General features: G+C 34.3%; 1 long non-coding RNA gene across 1 annotated transcript in view; it reads left to right on the top strand.

The window, feature by feature from the left end:
* Positions 1 to 14181, top strand: part of LOC121853195 — a 109424-nt gene that overhangs the window by 64025 nt on the left and 31218 nt on the right. Inside the window, exon 3 of the long non-coding RNA XR_006086272.1 lies at positions 9154 to 9223. This is a non-coding gene — a long non-coding RNA (uncharacterized LOC121853195). The remainder of the gene's footprint in view (positions 1 to 9153; positions 9224 to 14181) is intronic.

Below are 14181 nucleotides of genomic sequence, written 5' to 3'. Positions count from 1 at the left end.
TACTCTCATGGCTGTGTTAAGATTGTCATAATTGTGTTTTCCTTATCTTACCAGTGTTTACCTTATCATATTATGGACTTGCCACAGCTGTGTTTAACTAAGTCATTACTGTGTTTTATTTATCATTGCAGTGTTTTACCTGGCAAGAAAGGTGTTTAACTTTTAATATCTGTGCTTTACATGTCAGGACGATGTTGTATTTTTTTCTTGGCTGTGTTAAATGTTTTATCTGTGCACTACACTTGTCATACCTGTTTTCTACTTGTCTTGACTGTGTTTTGATTAACGTGACTATGTATAAATTGTTATGGTTATGTTGAATGTGATAAGGACGTGTTGTATTTGTCGTAGTGTGTATCGTCATGAAGTTTCATTCTCGTAAATGTAAATAATTTTTTCAATGGGTGTGTTTTAGTTTTCATTGTGTGAGTTTTACCAGCCATGGTGTGTGTGTGGTTTTATTTGCCTTAGCTGTTTCACGAAATGGTTATGTTTTGAATGCCGTGGTTATGTTTTACAAGTCATGGTTGTGTTTTGTATGTCAGTAGTATGTTTTGCATGTAGTGATTGAGTTTTACAAGGCGTGGTTGTGTTTTACATCATGGTTATGTTTTACAGGTCGTGGCTGTGCTTTGTGTGGCGTGTACGCTATGTGGTTTTCGTGGTTCTGCATGTGTTTATCTGACATACAAGCGTTTTCTTTGGCAGTTGTCGTGCTTTTACCTGGTGTGCATGTGTTTTAAAAGTGCACAAGGGTTTTATATAGCAGTCGCTTGTTTTATCAAAGGTACATGTGTTTTACCAGGCCGTCACCTGGTTTTTACCTGCGTTTTACTTGTTATATGGCCCACCTGTGCGTTATTTAGTAGGCAATACTCCATCACGTTTACTTTCTATATCAACATCTTCGGACCTTTTTGCTTTGACGTGAACGATATTTCCTGTTCATCGTATGATGTATCTGATCGATAGTTTTGGTATTTGGTTCGTATAAGCCTGAAGAAGGTTCAGTTATATCCATACTATACCTCTAAGAGAATATCAGCAAAACCTATTGAAGAAGAAAGAAGTCACTAGCTTGAAAGAAAAACTAAAACAACTATTAAACCATGTCTATATAGTGCATGCATTGGCACTATTTCTAGTTAAGATGCTTTGCTTTCGAGCGTACTGTAGGAGATATCTTTGGTTTCCGTAAATGACAGGAGAAATCAATTAATTGTCATTTACACTGGTGAATTAATGGTAAGATGGATAAACAGTAATAGTATAAAAATACAATACTATACATTTACAAAAAAAAATAATAACGCATTGCTAACAGGAGTGAAAAGTGAATTTATGTGTTACTACACCTTGTTGGTTGGAAGGTGTAAGATGACAGGAGTAGAAAAAGTGTTCTGGGTTAGGGTGGTGGTGCGAGAGGGTGATACCAAAAAAGATAATTTGTTTAGTGGGGTGGCTATAGAGAGGGGAGGTGAGCGACTGGGAGGTGGTCGGGTGTACAGAGGTGTGGGTGGGTGTGGGTGTGTGTATGTGGTGTGTGTGTGTGTGTGTGTGTGTGTGTGTGTGTGTGTGTGTGTGTGTGTGTAAAGAAGATTGACACCGCTTACAAAGACGGTCAATCTAAGGTCGGTCATCTTAAGAAAGCTACCAATGCTTGAATATTTTAAAGGGTTTGTAGAACTGGTGTCATATAATGAAGTAATTATAAAGTGCAGTGCATCATCGAGAGCCAAATCCTCCACAAGAAAACCTTTCAGACGCTCAAGGTGGTAAATACTTCGTCTTAAAACTCTCAACTATGCCTGAGGTTTACCCACATAAAGGAGGAAATACGTCAACTTAGTTATCTCATCTAATTATCACTATTCACAAGTTATTCTGTAATCAGGAACCTAGCAACAGATGTACAAGTGCGCCCTAAGCTCGTGTCGCCTGTAAGGAAAATAGCTAGTACCCGCCACGGACTCCGCCGACCGCCATGCGCAGTGAGCGACGAAGCCAAACGGGAACCAAAGAATTTACAAAAATCCAAGACAACTTAAGCTCAACATGTGTCACTTGGTGGTGATGGTGGTGTGTTGGTGTGCAGGGCAGCGAGTGTGAGGGTCAGTTACTGGGGAGCAAAATAAACAATCAAATAGACATAAATATTGATTGCAAGCAGAGGTCCAGTAGCGATTTTGTCAGTGCTCGGCGTCCGGTCAGAGAACATAGTTTGACAGTTCATTCATTGAGATGAGGGATTCCATTTGCATTTATGAAATAGAAGTATTGATGTTTAAAATGTACACAGTCATAAAATAAATACAAAAAATACGTACAAAATGCGCACACACACACACACACACACACACACACACACACACACACACACACACACACACATATATATATATAGTATATGTGTTTGTCTAAATATTCGTATGGGTTTATGCATCTTCCTAGTTTATACGTGATCATTCATTTCTGTCATACACATACATACACACACATTATCCGTTAACACGATCAGCCACCACCATCATAACACAGTCACGAAAATAATCCAGCACCTCGTTATAAAGGACACTAGTAGTAGGGACAGCAATTATCGGGCGCCTGGGTAAGCGGGTTGTGCATAATGAATACATGAGGGCAGTTTTAAACACTTAGTTAACACACACACACACACACACACATTATATATATATATATATATATATATATATATATATATATATATATATATATATATATATATATATATATATATATATATATATATATATATATATATATATATATATATATATATATATATATATATATATATATATATATATATATATATATATATATATATATACATATATAAAGAAATGTATCTTACTATTTATACATGAAAGTTGTTTTGTCAGGTAGCAATACATTTTGGTAAGACTTTTCCTGTTTGAGTTACCCAAATTATACCACTCCGATGTAAAGAAGAATTAACCCAAAAATAAGTTTCATCTTAACTAAGAACTTAATCTTGACTTTGTGATATCATATGATTCCAAATTTAGACTTGATTCGTATATGGAATGATAAAATTCAGCTAATTTTAAGTCTCATTAATCATCAGTTGTTTTAATTTTAAATAATTTTAAACGTAAGTCAGCCTTATACAGTGAAGTAAGGATAAAGAGAAAACTTAAAGGAACCGATAGAGAAAGAGAAATAGAGGCGAAATAGCTTCAAATAAAGAGAGAGCCATATAGCCAATAAGAGAGAGAGAGAGAGAGAGAGAGAGAGAGAGAGAGAGAGAGAGAGAGAGAGAGAGAGAGAGTACAATTATGTTTGTGTAAGATTGTATTAGATCGATAGATTTAGTGATACAGTCAGAGCGAGATATAGTGTGTGTGTGTGTGTCACACACACACACACACACAATAATATGAAGACGTAATACATTTCACGTGAGACATGTTCGACTGTGCTGCCAATCATGAATCATTCTCCATCAAATGGTTGTCCTCATCACTGAAGCATACACAATCAACCAGGAAATATTTACGAAATTCTCTATCTATCGTAACTCACAACTCCCTGAAATTAAAAACCGTGAAAAAATACATACACCAGTGGCGTTACATCTGTTGTCCTGTTGAGGTAGATAAATAAATCTCGATGGATATGTTCATCTGTTAAGCTCGGTATTTACTTTGCGCAAAGGGAGAAAAAATAAAACAGATAAGTACCCAAATCCATAGGATGACGTAACGGGGCGGGGTGGGGCGCAGCTGACCGGAGCAAGGTAAAGGGGGGGGGGGGTAGGTAGGGTAGGGTAGGGTAGGGTAGGGTAGAGTGGAGAGGGAAAGGCGGAGGCAGGGCGGGTCAGGGAAAGACGAAGCTGAGCAGGGTAAGATAGGGTAGGACGTGGTAAGACAGGACAAGATAGGGTAGGACAGGGTGGGCTGAAGAAAGACAACATGGTATGGCTGGGCGAAGTTGGGGAAGTTAGGTACGATGTGGGACTGACTAGAACAATGGGTGTCTGGTATAGATGCAAAAGGAATTCCTACTAAGACTTTTGGAAAATGCGATATCTCTATCTTTCATGCACTAAACCCATGACTTGGTGATCTTATAAGACCCAACACAATTTGCATATATACGAAGAGGGTTTAAGACAGAGGAGACTGAAGTGCCATATAGAAGAGACCATTGAGTTATGGATAAATATAGGTTAATGATTAATGATAGTGACGGTGATAATGACAACAGTACTGATAAAATTGATAGCGATTATGATAGATGATTTTAACATTAAGATTAGTCCATTATTTAGAAACAATACCCAAAAACCCGTATTACCTTCAAAGCGAAATTATTTAGATATATTTCTATTCAAAGGAAGGAGGTAAAGTTTAACGTCCTTGTTTAATGAAAGTGTTGGTATACTGGAAGTAAGGGGAGGTGGTTCGCATTCATGGCTGTGTGTGGTTCCTCTCATGTTTGTGTGTAGTTTAGCTCATAGCTGTGTGTGGTTCCCGTCATGTTTGTGTGAAATTTAGCTCATGACTGTGTATGGTTCCTCTCATGTTTGTGTGTAGTTAAACTCATGGCTGTGTGTGGTTCCTCTCAAGTTTGTGTGTAGTTTAGCTCATGGTTGTGTGTGGTTCCTCTCATGTTTGTGTGTAGTTTAGCTCATGGCTGTGTGTGTGGTTCCTCTCAAGTTTGTGTGTAGTTTAGCTCATGGTTGTGTGTGTGGTTCCTCTCATGTTTGTGTGTAGTTTAGCTCATGGCTGTGTGTGTGGTTCCTCTCAAGTTTGTGTGTAGTTAACCTAAGTTTGTGTGTAATTTAGCTCATGGCTGTGTGTGGTTCCTCTTATGTTTGTGTGTAATTTATTTTACTCATGGCTGTGTGTGGTTCCTCTCAAGTTTGTGTGTAATTTAGCTCATGGCTGTGTGTGGTTCCTCTTATGTTTGTGTGTAATTTATTTTACTTCATGGCTGTGCGTGTGGTTCCTCTCATGTTTGTGTGTCGATTACTTCATGGCTGTGTGTGGTTCCTCTTATGTTTGTGTGTCGTTTACCTCATGGCTATGTGTGGTTCCCCTCATGTTTATGCGTTGGTTATCTCATATGTACGTGTGTGTGGGGTGGGAAGGGGGGGTTCTCTGGTGTCGGTGACGTGGGTAAAGCAGTAGCAAGCACAAGCGGTCATGCCTTGGTCTGGGAGTGTCGCCAAGACCTGTTTGGTCCACAATGGTCACTAACAAATGAGAAAGGAGGGGGACTGGGGTAAACAGGTCTTGTTGGGGGATGGTGGTGTGTTTTTGTGTGAGTTTACAGTGTTCAAGCACGTAAATGCATTTTCCCACGCACTCACACACACACACACACACACATACATACATGATATACTGTGTATATATATATATATATATATATATATATATATATATATATATATATATATATATATATATATATATATATATATATATATGCAAGTAAATCACTGTAGGTGCACGTGATCCAAGTAAATGCTGATAACCACAAGGAAAGAAGAAAACACTAAGTTCCCATGCCCTTTAGTGTAATTCACATCTCCTGGGGTGAGTACAGACTAAGGAGTAATACTTGACAAGGCTAATATATACAGTAGAGGAGAGTGAGATCAAGTCCCTAGGGGACAGCGGGTAGAATAATGATAATAAACCAGTAAAGCCTTATTATTTATGACATTCTGCTGCGTTAATTACTTTTAAAGACGATAATCCATAAAGAAATCAGAGTTGGTGTATTTAAAACGTTTTATATAGCTTAATTTTTATCTAATTAAATATAAAAATCCTTTTATAAACAATTTATATTAATATATATCCTTGGTCAACTTCTTACGATTTTATATTATATTTTTGTAACCGTTAATTAATAATTAAATCGTAACTCATGTAATATGACTTAGTGAAACCCAGTAACCTGATTATAAGTGAAATTAATGGGGAAGGGACATGTGAGCTGCCTAAACGGTGTATAAATCTATAAGCTTTTGCTTTACGTGACGGTGATAAATCATGTCTTTGGAAGTATTAAATATACTGTAAATATGTGTTTTATATTTGTTACCTCATACCAGAAGGTGTTGTGCTGGCCACCGGCGGTCAATTAACCTAGTGGCAGGTGATAATACAGTTAATTGTTTGTTTGTCTGTCAGACTAAGCGGTGTAATCGACTACATCACATATTTATTCTTAGAAAAATATTATGGAGTAGCTATTTCCGTGCAATTCCTTTACCACCGATGATATCGTTTAGAAACAAGTGACGTAGTGTATGACTTCTATTTCAAAATTTGCTGACACTTTTCCTTTTCTGGAGGTGATCTATAATTTTTAAGTAATTATTATATAATAAATATCAGGAGAAACTTGGGTAAAATCTTCATAAACACAACATCAGAGAGTAATTAGTGTTCTAAATTATCATAAATTGTTAATTATATGACTTTAAAAGATAAATCACAAAAATATATGTTAGAAACAATTTAACTACTTATCGTAAGATTATTCCCATTATATATATATATATATATATATATATATATATATATATATATATATATATATATATATATATATATATATATATATATATATATATATATATATATATATATATATATATGCAAGTAAATCACTGTAGGTGCGCGTGATCTAGGTATATGCTGATAACCACAAGGAAATAAGAAAACACGAAGTTCCCAAGCGCTTTCGTGTAATTCACATCTTCAGCGCTTGGGAACTTCGTGTTTCTTCTTTCCTTGTGGTTATCAGCATATACCTAGATCACGCGCACCTACAGTGATTTACTTGCATATATATGTATATATATATATTGTATTAATCGTATATCTTTACTAATCTCTTTTTATCTTCCATACATCATATATCTTTGTAAATAATTCATTTCCGCGGAACAAAAATGTTTTTCTTTATATAACGACACAATTACGGCTGTAAGAAACTACACATATGTATTGTTCATTCAACAGAATACATAATTTAATTTGACTTAATTGTGAGTGTGACAAAAGCCGTAACTTCAGCTCATCAATACCTATAATAAATAATGATATGGACTTTTAATGATGGCATTTAAATGTCTCCTGAAGTATGCCATTTTTGCCTATATATTTTTCTTATGCCATTTTTTGTAGTTTCTGTTGACTAACTAATGTTGGGGATGATTTGTAAAACTAATATTCGATTACAAATTTGTTGACATGATTGTTAACAAGAGAGTTTACATGAGAACAACAAGAGGATAATAGATTTAGTGAAAATACTAGAATTCATTATAATAATATGGATCTTAAATAATTTGAAACTTGTTCTAATGAAAATAAATGCAAAATTGAACCCAAAAGGTAACTCTTGGATAAGTGAACGTAAATTTAAATGTTTCTAAGAAGGATTTTAGGTCATTAAACATGAACATTATAAATCACAATCTCTTAAAAAATTTATGAGATCAAGCATAACCAACACACGTGGACCATAAATAAGAAACGACAATTCTAGATAAAAATACAAAAGTTATTTGTGAAATATTGCACTCAACCATGCAGTATGTTAGTGTCTATGTCGAAATAATGTACATAAATATTCCTTATTTGCTGATTATGACTTTAGTTATAGAGCAAAGGATTTATGATACCAATCTAAGGAAAGTAACTTCTCTATGTCAATAAGTGAACCAAACAAAAGTTAATTGTTCGTTCAACATTCGTCTAAATGTTTCAGTTAAGATTTCAATTAAAGGCTGATTGACGGTTTCACTGCTTCACATTTAGAGTAATTAAATGTTATTTCTTAAGAATTTACTTATGCTCGTCCGAGTTTTCAGTTATCATCATCATATTTGAGATTTCTTTTTGCCTCAGTTTAACATATTCTAAGACATTGTAGTAATTTGTTAGTGTGTGTGTGCAGTTCTTAACCTGAGTGTAAGATTCATTACTATGCCACTTTGTGTTTAAACTAATGATGTTTGTTGATATAATCCAAGACAATTAAGGGTGATAATACGTAACTGTGAAAACGTCCATAAATTGTAAGGAAAATACCAATAAGTTGAGACACTAATAAGTAAATGTGCGCTGAGAAAAATAATTGTGAATGGCTTGTCCCGAAGACAAGGGTTAAGTATCACCCAAGGGAAAACAAATTAACTGAAAAATAGAACTTTGATATGAAGTATTATATCGCATGATGAAATCCTTTGTATTAATTATTCTAGATAATAAATTCACATGTCAGTTAAAGACAAGGCAAGAGGAAAGGATTAAGGTAATAAGTAACTTATATATGAATATTTTGAGGAAAATATTCTTGCTGAAAACACTTGTTAATTGTTTTATATACATCAGTAGATAAATTAATTCATCTTTTATAGAAGGTCTTTACTCTCGTGAAAGTCACTTATTTCAAAGCTTAATTAATTTCTCTCGCCAATCTCTTCACCTTTCCTCTCCTTTAGGGAATAATCGAACGAATTTATCATTTCTAATTTTGATTTAGTTTATACCGTTACTTATACCAACCATATTGTTTAGAAAATCAAAGTAAGGATGTACCAGTAGGAATAATATGTATGATTTAACACAACCTACCACTGGAACCACTAAGATTTCACAGGAGAAGCCATCTGCTACACTGTGCTCACTAATCACTGCACCACACTACACAAATAAACATAAGTAACTAGAACGTATTGATTATAACGGCATCACTAAATGTAACTTATACCTTCCTACATTTGAGATTATTTCTGAATAGGTGCAGTGGAAAATAATCTAATAATACCCGGTATCATACTGTGTACTCATTCCTTTAGCTTATGATTGCTACAGGGAAGTAATAATTCTCCTTCAGATATATCCAAAATGTACTGAAATCTTAATTCCTTTCTAAAACGTGTATACAAGATTATGTATATACTTTACTTTGATTAAATACTACAATGAACGTATATCAACCATAAGGAAAATCATGTTTTCTCGCTTCTCATCTATAGTGTTTTCTTAGACTTATTCTCGTTGTTAATGTGATATTTCCGACTCATAAGTCTGTAGAACATTGAAGGATTTTAGCTAAGTAAAACACTTCTCTTTACAGATCATCAGGATGAAGAGAAGTCACCAGGTATGGCTACTTCTCATGGCGGTCGTCTTCTCTGCTTCAGCCAGTGAGTATAACACGAATATTCATCAAATCTTACGTCTAGAATTACTGTATACTGAGTTAGTTCATGGGTAAGTATGCTACCGTAGTGACTTCTGAACATAAGCAGGTAAAGCACCACAATGAATGTAAGTATGACAAGAAAACAACAGACAAAGTTTACGAGACATTTAAAACTTTGATGGAATTTGGAATATTGAAGAAACAGTCATAGATGATGATTAAAAGTCTTGAACATCACCAACGCACCATTATCTTGTTGGTGTCTGTTCTAACGTCGTAGAACTGAATCGACAACACTGATACAGGATGGAATGATGTACGGAAAATTACGTCGAGTGTTTTTTTATAATCATATGAGCATCGTTGAAGAATGGTAGAACTGATGACTATTCGTTTGTGTAATCTGATTCGGTTTTCTCGGGTAAGTTATAAACTTCTCCAGCACATTATTTGGTAAGATTTAATTTATATAACTATAGTGAAGAATATGAAGCGAAAATCCATATAAGTTACTTATCTATATATAATGGTACAGGAGAGAAAATTTTGTTATATACTTGACATGGTTCAGAAGTTATGAGGGTAAGACTTACAGTAATTTGAAGAACGTCGCCGTGGAATGACAGATTTAATGTCTCTATGAAACTGTACAACATTATTCTCGTTACCGAATAAGATTAATATACTTTATGGTACTAGATGTGATGTTTATATAATGGGTGGCTTGACAATAGTGAATGAGTGAATCTTACAAGAACATTATGCCAATTATATTTTGTTGATTTCCATGTTAAGCTTATAGTAAGAAAATTAATTGTATTTGAAGAGTAAAATGAATTTATGACACAACTGTTAATAATAAAAGTGAAGCAAAATCTAGGTGAAACTTTTAGTATGTTCTCACCAAGAAGCTCGGTGGGAAAACCAAGAGATACCTGAGACTCGGCACATTGTATCAATCTTTTATGACCAGAGTATTTGTCATTTTTTTTTGGATTCCATTTAATCACAGAGCTCCTTCAATAAAGTTAACATACATGAAAAACTGTAAGAAAATTACTATATCTATCACTTGCCTAACTGACTTAATGAAATGATTATAAGAAATATGATAGCAAATTTCTTAGGTTAGATAACTGGTGATAAACGTTCTTGGGCTGTTTATACAAATATCATAAGGTTTTGTATCTCTATGGGGACCAAGTTTTTAATTTAACTCATCCAACCTAGTCTCTGCCTTCCCCTAGCTCTCCTACCCTCATCTTTGCTTTAATATTTCTGTTATCATTCCTTAATCCCTAATTATATGACCAAAGTTTCTCATTCTTCTTTTCTATACATTTCAAGTATTTATTCTTGAAGTTTTTGCTAATCGTAGTATTTCATCATTTGTTTTCCTGTCAGTGTAGCTTATTTCAAAGACCTCCAACCTCTTTCTGGTATCTCCTGAAAGTGTCCATGCTCTGACCCATACATCAGTCCTTATCATGTAAAGACTTTCAGAAGCTTTTTTCTCAAATTGAAGTTAATGTCCCTTTTCATTAGGTCTTTCAGATTTTTGCTTGTCCTATTCCTGTTTTGATTTCTTACGTACATCTACCATCACAGCTAATGTTACTTCCCAAATACACACAATTTTTGACTTGTTTAAGTTCCCTGTTACCTAACAAAATTCCTATTTGGGGATTTATTTCCAATTTGGTAAAAAAAAAACATTACTCTAGTCTTTACAGCATTAACTCTTAAACCATATTTTTCACTCTTTTCCGCTAATCTGTTAACGAGTTTTTGTAATGCCTCTTCACTATCTGTGATAAGAGCAGCATCATCTGCACAGCATATATCTGATATTACTTTACCATTAACATTTAGTCCTTCATTATCACTTACAACTTCTCTCATATATATATATATATATATATATATATATATATATATATATATATATATATATATATATATATATATATATATCTAAAAGAAAAGAAAACACGAAGTTCCCAAAGCGCTTTCGTGTAATTCACATCTTCAGGGGTGAGTACAGACTAAAGAAAATACAAACCAAGGTGTATATATACAGAGGAGGGTGAGACCAGGTCTCACCCTCACTCTTCAGTGATTCACTATATATATATATATATATATATATATATATATATATATATATATATATATATATATATATATATATATATATATAGACAAAACTCTTGGTATAAAAAAGTCGTGGTTCTGTTTCTCTGAGACCCTAAAAGAAAGAAAAAGTTAGACTTGCATCCCACGGGGCTGTGAGCCAGCCTGTCCGCTGGCCTGGGATTGACAACGGGTCGTAACAGACCAAAACTTATATTTTTTGTATAAGTGGGTGAGTGAGTGTGTGTGTGCTGGGGGAGCCACACTACACACTAAACTAGAACCGGAAAGAGGGAAAAGCTAGATATGCTTTTTATGGAGTAGGTGGCCCTTACAAAAGCCGGGATTTCAGGGGCTAAATTCATCCTGACAACGAAACACGCCTTGTTGCCTTCCTTTCTCTCTTTCTTGGGGGTGTTTTTGAGCCGTAGTAAGCTACCCTACGTAGCATCATCTAACAATTCACACTCTCCGCTTCCCTCCACTTAATCTTTCCTTTCTCACTATGTTCATAATTTTTATCCATATAAATAACCAACGAAACGTGAAATACAAAAAAAGACAAATGAATGCGTGAGTGAGTGGTTCATGGGTGGCGGTGAGGGCGGAGCGGGATGAGTGGGTAAGCCAGAGCATCAACAGTGGCTCTGGTGCACGGCACACTCCTCTACCGCTCACCTCCCACTATAGTCCCAGGGTTTCATCACCTGATACCCTAACATTTACCTTTTTGACGTTTTTCTGTAACTTTCAGGAGTGTAGTTCTACATTCTAAGGCAAAGTGGAAGTACTTTGTTCATATATATATATATATATATATATATATATATATATATATATATATATATATATATATATATATATATATATATATATATATATGCAAATAAATCACTAGGTGCGCGTGATCTAGGTATATGCTGATAACCAGGAAAGAAAACACAGGGTTCCCAAGCGCTTTCGTGTAATTCATCTTCAGGGTGAGTACAGACTGTACTCACCCCTGATGAATATTATCATATATATATATATATATATATATATATATATATATATATATATATATATATATATATATATATATACAATAAATCACTGTGCGCGTGATCCTGGAAAGATTCCCAAGGTGTAATTATCTTCAGGGGTGAGTACAGACTGTACTCATTGATTATATATATATATATATATATATATATATATATATATATATATATATATATATATTATGTAAATCCACAATGGAAAAGTGCATAAAAAATACGCCTTTGACCTGACCTCATGTTTTGTAAGGTCACCCTGTGTACATAAGCTCTCTCTCAGTCCTTGTAATTCAATTGCCTCTGAAGATGTCTTAAATAAAGACGAATGCTAAGGTGCTCCATTTTTTCCCATTTTCCTGTGTGATTCTATGAAGATATATATATATATATTTATATATATATATATATATATATATATATATATATATATATATATATATATATATATATAAATATATATATATTTAAATGTGTGTGTGTGTCACCTGCTGATTAAACATTCAATTGCTAACCTAACCATACATCACCTAATCTAACAATCTATCATAACCTGTTCATCAGGTGATCCACACATACATAGTTCGACTATTGCCTAAAGTCTGCACTATATTTCGTGGTGTTGATTACGTCGGGAGAGTTTCAGTAGGGATACATAGGCTTAGATATTGTATCTTAATATTGTTGGAAATTTTTTGCTTCTTTTACAGAAAATAGTAAATTTATTCATGCATATCCATATGCACACACGGAAACACACACATGTATGTGCATATGTATATTCAACTGAAAACATTGTGCCTGGGCTTTTATTTTTTATGCTTTATTTTCTTAAGTTTCATTCACCATTATTAGAACTACAAATGAAACAAAACTGATAACGAGAAGAGAAGCTACAGCAGTGAAGATTATTGAAGACGTTTATTTAAGTCCAGGACTATTCTAAGTTCGCATGCTCATACCTGTTACTGATACTCTCATACACTACTTGTCTCAATCACACTCGTTCAATCAAGAGGTTATAGTACACGTTGGTAACACTGTACTAGTGCTACTCAAATGTAAAGCTCAGGTGTGCCATACAGATGAGCACAGGAGAGTGACAAGCAGGTGCAACATGTAGAATACCTGCAGGTACAATATGAATGTGTAAAAACAGGTGTAAAACGAACGAGTACTACGCAGGTACAACACGCAGGTGTAACGCGCAGGTGTAACGAGCAAGTGTTGGCGGTAGTTGTAGCTTCATTCACACCAAGTTGAATTACGGCAAAAAGTTGTGTAATTTCGTCTGCATGTTAGCGAACACACTCAAGCTAAATGACTGTAATGACGCTATACTGTGGATTATATCTATCTCAATATATATCAATGGAGCAGTCAATCTATGGTGCTATATAACATTTTCTGTATATCTGACTTTTCATCTATTGTGATGTTTATCTATCTCTGTGTGCCACTCGCTCAGTCTGTCTATCTCCACGATGAGCTTAACATTCTATCCTTCTATCTGTACATTTATCTACATCTCTTTTTATAATTTAATTTCCTATTCCTAATTATATTAGTTTATCTTCCTTCCTATGGATCTATGAATACATATACCTATCAAAGTTATCTATACCTATCAATATATACATTGTTTTTAGTAGGTGTTTTTTTTTACTTCTATATTCCGTTTGTCTTATGCCTTGATAACCTTACTAGTAAATGATACTGTTTATCAATAATTAATCTAAGGTAACATTCACTTGGCCTTCAAATTTTGTCTTTAATCTTCTTTATTTGA

This window comes from Homarus americanus, unplaced genomic scaffold (genome assembly GCF_018991925.1).
Source record: "Homarus americanus isolate GMGI-L3 unplaced genomic scaffold, GMGI_Hamer_2.0 scaffold32871, whole genome shotgun sequence".
NCBI classification, from domain to species: Eukaryota; Metazoa; Arthropoda; class Malacostraca; order Decapoda; family Nephropidae; genus Homarus; species Homarus americanus.
The sequence above is the reverse complement of the archived record's forward strand: the minus strand, read 5'-3'. Positions and strand labels throughout refer to the sequence as shown.